The sequence below is a fragment of the Apteryx mantelli genome, chromosome 9 (genome assembly GCF_036417845.1).
Source record: "Apteryx mantelli isolate bAptMan1 chromosome 9, bAptMan1.hap1, whole genome shotgun sequence".
NCBI lineage: Eukaryota > Metazoa > Chordata > Aves > Apterygiformes > Apterygidae > Apteryx > Apteryx mantelli.
This window is the reverse complement of record NC_089986.1, coordinates 11,765,872-11,772,334: the sequence shown is the minus strand read 5'-3', so window position 1 is coordinate 11,772,334 and position 6,463 is coordinate 11,765,872.

The window sequence follows — 6,463 nt, the reverse complement described above, 5'->3', positions numbered from 1 at the left end:
CTCGTCCCCAGGGCCAGGGAGAGCCACAGGCTCCCTGTGATCACGATCCTCTTCTAACGCAAACAAGCCTGCTCACGGGCTGCTGCCTCATTTCCTATGGCTTAGTGCAGAGCCCAACGGGAGCACAATGCTGGGGGTAAATCCCAGGCTAACATAGGTTTTGAAGGCCAGGGACTCCAGGGACAGAGGTGCTACCAGTGTAGCAGCAGTGTAAAAAATTGTGGGAGGGCTGAATAAGAAACAGGGAAAGGAGGAGAGGGGGGAGCATTCGTTTGCAGACTCACTCTCCTTGCTCAGGCAGAGAAATGATCTCCCAGGTGGTTATGCTAAGGCGGTCCTCAGCGTGACTGGGAATACTGGTTCCCATGAGTGCTCCAGCACTGTCCCCTGATGGGAAACGCATCTCCCGGCGCAGAGGAGAGCAGCTTCTGGGGTCATGCGGGGCGGCCGGCTCCAGGGGTGCCGGCCCTGAGGCTGGAGCACATGGCAAGGCCAGATGGCAGCTGACTCACTCCTCCCAGGACAGGGCGTCCTCGCTGACGCCTGCGCATGCCGTGCCTAAAGCCTCGCACGTCCCGGAGAGCAGCCAGAGAGATGAATCAGCAAAGGCTGATGCCAGGGCCTGAGCAGCGATCCGGGAGCGCCAGCACCCGCAGCCTTTGCGCACCAACCTGGCTACCTGTTTGAGAGCAGGTCTGCCAGCACGGGCAAGCGTTGTTGCTCCAGGGCTGGAGTTTCTCCTCAGAAAAGCGGCTGCTGAGGGATGATGGAAGCAGCATCCTGGAAGAAGGAGCAGAGCATCAGATCATGTAGACTTTATCCAAGAGCCACACAAGGAGTCTGGGAGTAGCTGTTCCCTGCTAAGGCTAATCTGACCGAGGGGAGAGAACGAAACCTTTGCAAGGGGGAGAAACTGGAGCAAAGCTTGTAAAGGGTTGGAAACTCAGCTAAAATGTCTAGGGCAATATAACCTACAGCCCAGGCTGTGCCTGTGAGGGAGGAGCCTCGGACCCTGGGAAGTCCCAGGGAAGAAGTAAATTAGGCAGAAGTTTACCCTGGGACTTAGCAGTGCTGTCCCTGCCTCTCCTCACTCTTCAGGTGCCTGAGCTCCAGGCAGGGCCGGCCGTGGGAGACGGGCTGCCCCAAGGACGCCCCTTCTCCTGTCTTCATCAGACACAGGGGCAATACGAAACTCCAGGCAGCCGAGATGCGGGGAGCTGGGGCAGCCCAGAGCTCAGGCAGCAGCGGGTAACGCATCCCGCGTGTTAGCAAGCGAATGATGCTGAGGCCAGCATCGCGCTGGTGGAAGAGGCCACCAGGCAGTTCAGCGCGCAGCACCCGGCGCTGGGTAGGTGCCTGGGGGCAGATCCAGTGGCCTGTTCTGTCTTTGACTCCCCTTCGCAAGGCTGCCCGCAAAGGAGCAGCAGGATGCCAAGAGCGGAGGAAGCCCCACAGCTCACCAGGCAGAAAGCCTCTGCTGAGAAGCACAGGAGAGGCCCAAACGAGCAAAGAGCGCAGGACTAGCCTGTGAGTCAGTGTCCCTGCTGGCAGCTTGGCCAGGGCCCAGGGAGTGGGAGGGTCGGGATGCAGAACGGCATCAGTCTGGTTTCATATTCGGTCTCTGGCTTACTTGTGATCTGCAGTGTTATTTTTACCTGCAGGACTCAGTTCTGTGCTCAAGTAAATCTTGTGTCCAGTACAGAGCTGTTCAGGCGTGCAGGAGGGCTGGAAAAACCAACCGCATGCTGGCTGGCACCTACCCTTTTTCCGCGGGGCAGGAGCTCCTCCGAGGTTGTTTGGGGCAGGCAGGCACCTCTCTACACCTGGCAAGCAAGCATCAACCATCACGAGTGAGCTCAGGACAGCCCCTGGAGCCTGGACACCTGCACCAGGGTGCAGGGTTTGCCCCATGTCACCTCTTCCACTGCATGGGGAGAGCCCCGGCCCAACCAGGCTCCCCAGCAGCTTGGCACGGGCCAGGCAGAGGAGAATGGAGGCATTCACTGCATCCTTGACCTGGAGTCGAGATGACACACAGCCCATGGCTCTGCTGAGGCACCTGAGGATACTCCAAGGGCATCAGGAGCTGCCAGCCACCAAGGCAGGACACAACACAAAGTGAGGGGAAATCAGCCTGGTGCTAGACGCACAGTTCCTCCACGCAAACCTCCTGTGATCCTCTGCCTTCAAGGCTCCCTGCCCTGGGGACCTCCTGACACAGGTCCCCCTCAGCCCCGACAGATATGGAACCCTAGATATGCCCCAGCTATGCCCCAAATATGCCCCAGAAAGCAGAGCGTCCCCATGGCACTCACTACCCAGAGCTGGTGGATGCTGCTCCATGATGCCCTACGCAGAGGTGTGCAAGGATGAGGAAGTAGGAAAAGGCTCTAGTCAGTGTGATCCCCCCAACTTCTCCCCATTGTGGGATACCGAGCTGGATGGACCTTCAGTCTAACCCAGCACATCCTCATTTCAATTTTCGTGAGCTAATTTCAATTTTAAAAGCTCCCCTGGAATTGGGTCTCAGAGTATGTTTGGCCTGGGTGCTACTGGCCTGCAAGTCCCTGCTGAAACCAAAGGGAAATGTTTCTGCAAAGCCTGAAGAATATTTATCAAGCTGATTTTGAGTTCAGTTCATTAGCAATTACCTTTATTTGTCTTCCCCTGCTCCTGCCAATTTACCAGGGCAATGTCTTGGAAACTCGCCTCATTTGGAGAGAACAGGATGTAATTAGCCAGATAATCTGCTGATTCTCTTGTCGAGCTCTGTGTGCCCAGTCTCGACACGGGCAGTGGCTGCGCAGGCTGGATCAGACCTGATTTCTGGTGCTGTTTATGCATTTAGTGCTACATAGGCAGGAAGGAAGATGCTGTCCTGCCGTCAGGCAATGACAGCCTCAGATAATTCCTCAAATTGTAACCCCTGGGCTAAAATCCCCTTGAGAACTCTTGTTCCGGGCTTAGCTCCTTTGCTGAGGCAAAAGGATTCCCAAGGGGATGCGGATACCTATTTTTGAACAGGATAGGAATGATTTATTTCTCCAGGGCAGCTCATCTCTATTTTCTCAGTTGTGTCTGTCCTGGCTGCTTTATTTCAACCCACTAGCTAAGGTCAAACAATTTACCCACAAGGTGCAGCACAGCAAGGGCTCAGTCACAAGTTACTGGGGGCAGATGGCACCACAAGAGATCCTTAACACTTTAACCGGTAAGGGAAATTCAGGGAATACCCAATGCTGCAGAGTCCTTCAGGAGACAGAGGAGAGTTGTTTTCTAAAAAGTCAGTCATGAACCTGCAATTCAGCTGGTGGAAAACATGCTGCATTAACACATTGTATACAGCAAATACACTCTTACCCACTCTCAACCCAGCAAAGACCCTTCAGCACTGCCACAGGGGTTATGCAGGCTCCCCACAGCACTAGGACAACACTGTAGGTCCGACGATTGAATTGGGCCTCCCTTCATTCCCTCCATCATCAGGATGGATAGCTCATGTTGGGTATCTTGGGCTGGTAAGTACATGCCATGTTCCACGCTGAGGAAGGGCCCTATCTCGGTGGGAGGGGATGCAAATGCCCTGTATTTCTTTCTCAGATGACAGCTGCGCTGTGGATCAGCTCTCCGGTGCCCTGGCTGCTCAGGAAGGGGTAGGTGCAGAGGACTCAGCCAGCAGATGAGAGCAGCAAGGGCCAGAGCAGGGAGTTACAGAGGGGGCAACTTACAGAGTAAGGGCCTTCCAGAGCAAGCCCCGAGGTGCCCACTCCCTTCCTGCCAGGCTTAGGGGATCTCAGCAGCCCCCCTGCCCCAAGCCCTCTAGGCGTTTCCTCAGGGAGTCTCTCAGCCCATTTTCCAGGTTTTGATGCAGAGGTCATAACACAGTTTTATCCTGCTGAAAAATGAGCAAGCAGCAGAGCTGTGTGAGCTGTACCTGAGTAAGAGACACCGTAGGGCCATGACCAGCAGACAGAGGCGAGAGAGGAGGATTCAGCCAAGGGGGCATTTTCTGTGCCCAGCACTGTAAGCAACCGATTCCCTCCTGAGGACCAGGCCAATACAGAAGCACTCAGGAGGGCCAACCAGATCTGCATGAGGACAGAGTCCTGCCTTGGGCAAGGGGGACTCAGAGGGGACCAGGACCAATGAAGCTGAGAGCGCCTGAGCTGATGATGCTGCAGAGGGCAGCAGCTAGACACCCCCCTCTGCAACACCCAAGTGGGGACTGCTTCACCAAGCTGTGTGGGAGGCCAGTGCCACCCCCCAGTCCCAGAAACCACCTCTGCTTTTCTCCCCTCCTCTTTGAAAGTGTCTCTGGATAGACTCTGGGAAGTCGCTCCAGGACTGTGGATTTGGGTCTGTTCATGATGAATGGTGGCAGTGCTGAAGCACTGGTTCACAGCAAGACTGGCGTTTCCATTAACAGCTATTGGACATCTGGAAATGCAGCACAAACACATCACAGCTAGGAAAGAGGTTGTATCAAGAGGATACAACCATTTTGAAATCCAGAACTCCCCAGGCTTGCATTAAAGTAGTACACACGCACTCAGGTCATGTGGTGAATGTCTGTGTATGGGAAATACAGGCTTTCCCCTCTCCTCCCACTCGATTCAGGTCATGCCCTGTTGTGGTGGGGATGCTCCATTCTTTACCGCACTCTCCCTCCTCCAGGTAATGCAGGTGAAAACGCATCTTCTCTGCTCCTGCATCTCAGAGAGGGGTATTGGCCAGCAGCACTATGAGCAGCCTATGCAAGTTATTTGTTCTCAAAGCTTTGCCTGCAATGGATCTTCTGTAGAGTCAAATAGGTGATGCAGAATGGGCTGAAACGTCTGGGAGGCAAAGAGTGATCAAATGCAAGATCTTGTTCCTAAATTGTTCTTGAAACTGTCCTGTCTACATACACTCATCACAAGCTCTGCCTTTTGCTAAGCCGATTCATGCACATGGAGCTGGACCCCTGGCAGGCCCTTGCAAGGACAGGTGAAAACTGTCCTGCTCCTCCCCTGGCTGGGCTGAACTGAACTATACAGTCAGGGCTGCAAGGGAAACCCAGGAAATCTGAAGGGCTTTGACAATTCTCCTCACTCCAAACGGGGCAGGCAGCTCCAGGATCCCACTCCATAAGCTGTTCTCCAGCTGCTCCCTACTTAAACTACAAGCAATCTGGTCAGCAGTAACACTAGACTCTGTCTGTTGAACTGTCTGGTTAAACAGAAAGCACTATTACATTGAACCTGTTATTGCTGCCCCGTATCTACTCACACAAGTACTTCCTACCCTTCCCTAAAACAATGAACACTGCCCAGCAAAGCCAATTGCTGTCCCACTGCCTCTGGTTTTCATGGTCTTGTGTGCACCTCCCTTCACACATGATACTTAAATTCCATTATTTTCTGGTCTCTACCATGCCCCTTTACCAGCTGCACATCTGAACTGTGGCAGGAACTGTTCCCAGGAACAGCCTGCTTGCATGCACGGGTGAGCTCCAAGATGAGACAGATGTGCTTTGTGTCTGACACATCATCCCACACAGTGAGAATTACAAGAACTTGGATTTCCAAAAGCCTTGCTGAATAGAAGAGCATGTGCTTTGTCTAAAAACTTGGGAAATCCAAGGAGTAAAACTATGCCTACTTTCAGCAATGCCTCAAACATGCAAGCCACACATCAAGGGAAGAACTTGTTTCACCCAGTATAACACAGCTTTCTCCAGTGATTCATGCATTAAGCCTAGTGACTAGTGTTGACCTAGAAGAGTGGTTTCCAGCGATGAGCCCCAGGCCCGTGAGCTCTTCCTGGGGGATTTGTGAAAGACAACTGCAAAAAGCAACTTCATACTCATGCAGCAACCTAAGCCAGTGCACCACCTACCCCAGCCACCCTCGGTTTGGGCAGCCTAGAGCCTCCCCACGGCAAAGGGGGTGCAGACTGGCCCGGTATGCCCTCTAGCAAGTCAAGAGGCCCCTTCCTGTGGTGGAGAAGGCGCTGTGGGCCGCGGGACCCCTTCCCAACGAGAACCGCCTTCAGCAGGCAACAGGTCTACCTAAAACCACATGCTACCAAGGGCCAGCAGGTCTACCCATAAGCTCCCCATTACCGCGGGGTAACATGTATACCCACAACCCCACATTACCGACGGGAGAACTACTCTACCCACAACGCCACGTTACTCCTGGGGCTCCCGCCCAGGCCTGCGACAACACGGCCGGGGCACCCTACAGCCACCCCCCTCCCGCTCCGCGGGGCCCGGGACACCCCAACATCCCGCTCCCTCCCCGGCAGCGGGAGGAGGGGCGCAGGCAGCCTCAGGACCGCGCCGGGAGGCGGTCCCGCCCCGCCCCGCCCCGCCCCGCAGCGGGCACCTGGCGCACTGCGCATGCGCCGCCGCCCCGCCTGCTTGTGCGCGCGTGAGCCCACTCGCCCGCCGTGCGGCTGCTTTCGTCGGCAACTGTTCTGT